Here is a 6,134-nt window from a genome sequence, read left to right as displayed (position 1 = left end):
TTTGATGGCTAGTTCCAGTTTTACAGGTCACAACTGAAATAAGTGAAGAGTAGAGCATCTCTTCCTTCGTAAACATACCCGAAAGAGAAATAGCTCAGACTTCAATACCAGAACAACAACAATGACAACGTTCAGCCGTATCAGTTTTCTCTGTTGATTACGATATAGAGATCGCGGTTATCGCTGAAACAACCGATTTCCGCTTATATCTTTTTTTTTCCACGCCGTATTAACCAGATTGTTAAAACCACTCAATATAACCGGTTTCTGAAATAACCGAAATTCGTTTCTGTAGTGCTGCTTTTTTCCTGTAAAAATTTATAAATCGAACAAAGACTGGAAAACTTTGACTCCCTCAGTTTCAAGTTACATAGAATCAAATTATTAAGCTGAAACGTCAAATACAAGAAAACTGCTTCCGTCCATCGTCAGCTGCTTTTCTCGAGAGTGATGAGTGGTTGAAAAAAAATATTCTCCCGTTGGTTTTAGTTTTTTGAAACTCTGCTTAGAAAACATGTTTTAATCGGGGATCATACCAGTATTTGGAGAGTACAAATAGTCTGTGCTAAAAGGTGAAAACTGAGTTTAAAGAATTGTTTTCCGTGGGAATTTGTCCGTTTGCAGGGGCTATAAGCAGATTGTAAGACGTGTATATTTCTATTGCCAAACAACAATTTATGAAAGATGTTTATATTTTATTAATAGGATTAAGTAGGAATAATTAATATTTGTCATGTTGGAAATAATTGTGGTATCAGGGAATGTCTGCGCCAAAGTATTGTTGGCAAGAGAGATGGTTCAAATGGTTCAAATGGCTCTGAGCACTATGGGACTTAACTTCTGAGGTCATTAGTCCCCTAGAACTTAGAACTAGTTAAACCTAACTAACCTAAGGACATCACACACATCCATGCCCGAGGCAGGATTCGAACCTGCGACCTTAGCGGTCTCGCGGTTCCAGACTGCAGCGCCCAGAACAGCACGGCCACTTCGGCCGGCGGCAAGAGAGACAGCAGATTGATATAATGTTAAAAAGGGCGGGAGAGACCGCGTATGGATACATTTTAAGAAAAGAACGGGAAAGACCGCGCATTGATACATTTTGTAATGGTAGCAGGGATTGTCTGCACCAGAAAGCATTGTTGGCAGGAGAGACCGCACTTAGCGTTCGTAGGAAGTCAGTAGTAAGCGAGATGTCAAGCGAGTCGGTAGCAGGTCTGAAGCGAGAGGTTGAGAGGAGCGGTGTGCCTGCCAGCCACCAGTTATGATTTACAGGAGATTATAAGCGGATATAGAGAGACATCAGCTTGCTATTATCATAAGAGGAACTAATATTATTGAATTATTTTTTTGAGAAACTCAAGACTACTGAAGGTATGTTTGCGCAATGCTAGTTGTAAGATTATTGTAAAAAGTAAGTCCCATTTGAACGTTTGTAAAATCATTTCATTCAGAATATAATTAATTTTTGCCAGCAATATTGCATTTCTGATTATAATGCATCCCAAAAACCTTCAACGTAAAACTTTGCAAAATTTTATTGTTGTCAAGAAAAAGTATGAATTACGTAACCTCAGTCAAATTAATTAAAGAATAACGTCAGCTTTGCTATTAAAGAATGACGTCAGCTTTGGTAATAAATACAGCCACTTATTATGAAAGCCCACCAGCAGTTAATAGAGTATAGTAAAACAGAGTAAGTATATTCATGCCGCAGTTCGATGTAGCAGTCAGACGGCGATCCAGTAACAGTAAAAAAGGTAAGGAACAGTTTTGGGTTATTGCAGGTAACGACTGAGGGCCACGACAACGACACATTCTATGTTTCGTCGCAATAATCAGAAAATAACTTTTAATAACCAGCATTTAAATTTGTATGGGAAGGTTGAGAAAGAGAATTAATTTCAAAGGGAAAATTTCATTTGTTATTATTAAGCAAGAGGTAGAAATCCAAAGGGAAGGTTCCATAGATTATTGTAGAAGGGAAGTTTAAGTAACAAAAGAGATATAGAGGAGACGGTTATTGCGTAACAAAAGAGATATACAGGGTGTTACAAAAAGGTACGGCCAAACTTACAGGAAACATTCCTCACACACAAATAAAGAAAAGAGGTTATGTGGACATGTGTCCGGAAACGCTTAATTTCCATGTTAGAGCTCATTTTAGTGCCGTCAGTATGTTCTTCCACCTACGCTCAATGGAGCACGTTATCATGATTTCATACGGGATACTCTACCTGTGCTGCTAGAACATGTGCCTTTACAAGTACGACACAACACGTGGTTCATGCACGATGGAGCTCCTGCACATTTCACTCGAAGTGTTCGTACGCTTCTCAACAACAGATTCGGTGACCGATGGATTGGTAGAGGCGGACCAATTCCATGGCCTCCACGCTCTCCTGACCTCCACGCTCTCCTGACCTCAACCCTCTTGACTTTCATTTATGGGGGCATTTGAAAGCTCTTGTCTACGCAACCCCGGTACCAAATGTGGAGACTCTTCGTGCTCGTATTGTGGACGGCTGTGATACAATACGCCATTCTCCAGGGCTGCATCAGCGCATCAGGGATTCCATGCGACGGAGGGTGGATGCATGTATCCTCGCTAACGGAGGACATTATGAACATTTCCTGTAACAAAGTGTTTGAAGTCACGCTGGTACGTTCCGTTGCTTTGTGTTTCCATTCCATGATTAATGTGATTTGAAGAGAAGTAATAAAATGAGCTCTAACATGGAAAGTAAGCGTTTCTGGACGCATGTCCACATAACATATTTTCTTTCGTTGTGTGTGAGGAATGTTTCCTGAAAGTATGGCCATACCTTTTTGTAACACCCTGTATAGAGGAGACGGGAAGGTTTCAAGATAAAGCCATGTTATGCAGACAGCAGAACAGCTATTTTCTGTTTTCATTTTATACTATGAACGAATTAAGTTTTTAACTTATTATTATTACCATAATTTCCTTCCTCTTCTATTATTTCGTAGAAACGACAGACACTCTTCAATCTTTCAAAGCAAATGAAGCAGTGTATTTTATTCTTACTACGTCACTTCCAGTTCACGGTTGGTGCCATTCTGCAATACAACGGATGTGCGGCGACGATATGCGGAAACTACGGTGCAGACCAGGTGGGGGCGCCGGCCGGAGTGGTCGAACGGTTCTAGTCGCTACAGTCTGGAACCGTGCGACTGCTACGGTCGCAGGTTCGAATCCTGCCTCGGGCATGGATGTGTGTGATGTCCTTGGTTAAGTAGGTCTAAGTTCTAGGGGGCTGATGGTGCAAATGGCTCTGAGCACTATGGGACTCAACTGCTGAGGTCATTAGTCCCCTAGAACTTAGAACTAGTTAAACCTAACTAACCTAAGGACATCACAAACATCCATGCCCGAGGCAGGATTCGAACCTGCGACCGTAGCGGTCTTGCGGTTCCAGACTGCAGCGCCTTTAACCGCACGGCCACTTCGGCCGGCTAGGGAGCTGATGACCTCAGCAGTTAAGTCCCATAGTGCTCAGAGCTGTTTGAACCAATCAGGCGGGGGGGGAGTCTTGCGGACTGCACGTGCACGAGTTTCTTAAGCCACGACACACGGCGACAGGAACATTAATGTCTCAGCACTGCTGTACCCAGCGTTCTTTGCTCTTTTCTGTCGGTACTGTTAGCAAAATAGTACTGATGGTTTTTCTACGTGTAATAACGTAATATTTCAAACCAGTGCAAATTTTTGAATAAAATTTATTTGTTCAAAGACGGATTATTTAAAAATGAAAAATCTTAGCGCCGCTCTTATGGCTAACTGATATTTCGGGTTTTTACTCGGTTATTAGAAATAAATAAAAACATCCGTTATAATCGAGACCAACCAAAAAATACCGGTAACTGAGAACTAAAATACCGTCATTGGTTTAAGCGGTACGTTTTTCCCCATCCCTGCCCGGTAGACGTGGTTGTATTACGGAGCGTTCGTCTCCCCCTGCATTCCATTGACGCCGCGTCGGCCGGTGAAGCTGCAGGTGTTTCCATGACAACCACTCGCTTGGCCGCCGCAGGGGAGACAAACCGGCCCTGTTGCGAGAGAGAATTCCTGTCCCGGCCCGCTGGCAGGCTCTCCCTGCGCCGCGTCCGCTGTGACGTCACAGCTGACGCTGCACGCTGTTTGGCTGAGGAGCGGCGGTGTGGTGGGGAGAGGAGCGGAGGTGGGGGGACCAGCTGCCGAGCTGCCGCTCAGTCAGCGTCCGACCTGCGATGGGAACGGGTGGTGGGTTGTGTGAGTGCGACGCCCAGCAGTCCTCTGACCGCGCGTGTGTCCGCTGGTCGTGGGTGTGATTGTTGTCGTGATCGTGTGTGTGTGTTTTCCACGAGCGAAGAGCTGGCGCTTCTGAGGGATACGGACACCAGCAGACGGAGGGAGCAGCGCGTTAACTTTCTCGGTGAGTCGCAATTCCACGATTACAAACAGCGGTCTTTTTGACGTCGTGCAAGCGTAGGAGATAAAACTCCAGATACAAGGATCATTCTGAGTAGCTTCCGCCTTTATTGCAATCTCCTACGAATAACGATAACGGCCGGTTTGAAAACTGCGGGGAGTGGTCATGTATTTTAGTTGAAACGTAGTCCAAAGCCGTCATAAATGACTTTTGCCACTCTCGCCGTTGTTATTAAATCATTCTTTTACTTCATATGCAATTCCTGTTAAAGGGAAAAGTACAGTTCGTGAGTCTAATTGAAAGCATTACCTGTAACAAGTGAAGAATAACTGCACAGTGAAAACAAAAAATGAAAGAATGGTTTCATTATAACAGTAGCAACGAAAAGGGGCAAATTTATACCATTCAAAAAAAAAAAAAAAAAAAAAAATACGAAGTAGCCAGTTGAGTCTAAAATTTTTAAATAGTTTTCTTGTTATTTAATAAAGTGTTTAGATTAGTTGTAATTGTAAATTAGGGAAAGCAACTCCCTGCTTCCCAAGCGTAGAAGTAAGACAGCGAATATGTGAAGCGAAGTAGGAATTTGTAGTAATGAATAGGACCGCCCCGGTTACATTTAAGTGCCCCGATACGTCAGTACGTTCGCTTACTGTCAAGGAGATGCTTTGACGCACATCTGCCACACATTTGACCCATTTCACACGCCTATGCACAGATGGCGCGGTTCTTGTCGATCTTAATAGAGCAAGTAGCTGCAAGTGTCAGTGATAAATGTGCCACTATACGCTTTGTGGCGATTTTTGTGGGAGGTGTGTAAACAAACAAAGAATACCTTTGGTAAAGAAGTCGTGCAGGCAACACTGTCGCTTCGAATACCTTCTTGCGTTGTGAAATTTTATTTTCTCTAGTGCTAAAAACACACAGGTTTAACATCATGGCGAAACAGATCTCTGTTTCATTATTTCGTGGGCTTTACCGTCTGTGTGGTGGCAAATCATTAGCTGTTCTCTACGCAAATGTGCGTCTTTGTCTCGAAAGTTACGCAAGTACGGTAATAACGTAACCTAAAGGATGACGCAGTGTTCTGTCCAGAGGTGTAATCAGTTACTTCTTACTTGACAAGGAATGTCCTCTGGGTAATTTAATTACGTTTCTCAACACACGATCTAAGTATTTATCCATCTGTAAGAGTGATGAAGCGTTGTGTCAAATTACGGGCAATGACAGGTATACATAGTTTGATTTTGTTTGCGTTGTCATCCTCCGCAACAAGCACAGGTATATTTGTTTGTAAATAAAAACCGTTCTTTCTTGCTTCACTGTAATTTATTTCTCCCAGACGTGTTTCGCCATTTTCACTTTAAGGCATCATCATTGGGATCTAGAGTGATACAGTTTTGTTTTGATGAGTGTTGTTTGTAGATTGTGTGTCGTTTTTTAGGTAAATAGGTGATTAGTTCTTCGCATTCAGATGCGTTTCGCTATTATTGACACAGCATTATCAGTAGTTGTTCTGTAGGTATAACATGTGGCACAGTTTACTCACGGTGTTTGTGTTGACGTGGATTTTTTTCCTCTTCTTCAAAACACGTAAAAGAAGGCCTAAGTGTAGTAAGTAACTTGTACACCACATTCAAAGGCAACAAATGTTATTTATCTGATACTGCCTCCTAGCAGATTAATACTGTACAGACCGAGACT

At 42.6% G+C, this 6,134-nt stretch overlaps 1 protein-coding gene across 2 annotated transcripts in view; it reads left to right on the top strand.

Annotated features, from left to right (window-relative positions):
- Nucleotides 1–4,244: 4,244 nt before the first annotated feature.
- LOC124552443 (protein draper) overlaps nt 4,245–6,134 on the top strand; it is a 406,470-nt gene continuing 404,580 nt past the window's right edge. For both annotated transcript variants that reach the window (XM_047126717.1, XM_047126716.1), the window contains exon 1: nt 4,245–4,436. The gene's annotated coding sequence lies outside the window, so the exon portion shown is untranslated. The remainder of the gene's footprint in view (nt 4,437–6,134) is intronic.

This window comes from Schistocerca americana, chromosome 10, assembly GCF_021461395.2.
Source record: "Schistocerca americana isolate TAMUIC-IGC-003095 chromosome 10, iqSchAmer2.1, whole genome shotgun sequence".
Lineage (NCBI taxonomy): Eukaryota > Metazoa > Arthropoda > Insecta > Orthoptera > Acrididae > Schistocerca > Schistocerca americana.
The sequence above is the reverse complement of the archived record's forward strand: the minus strand, read 5'-3'. Positions and strand labels throughout refer to the sequence as shown.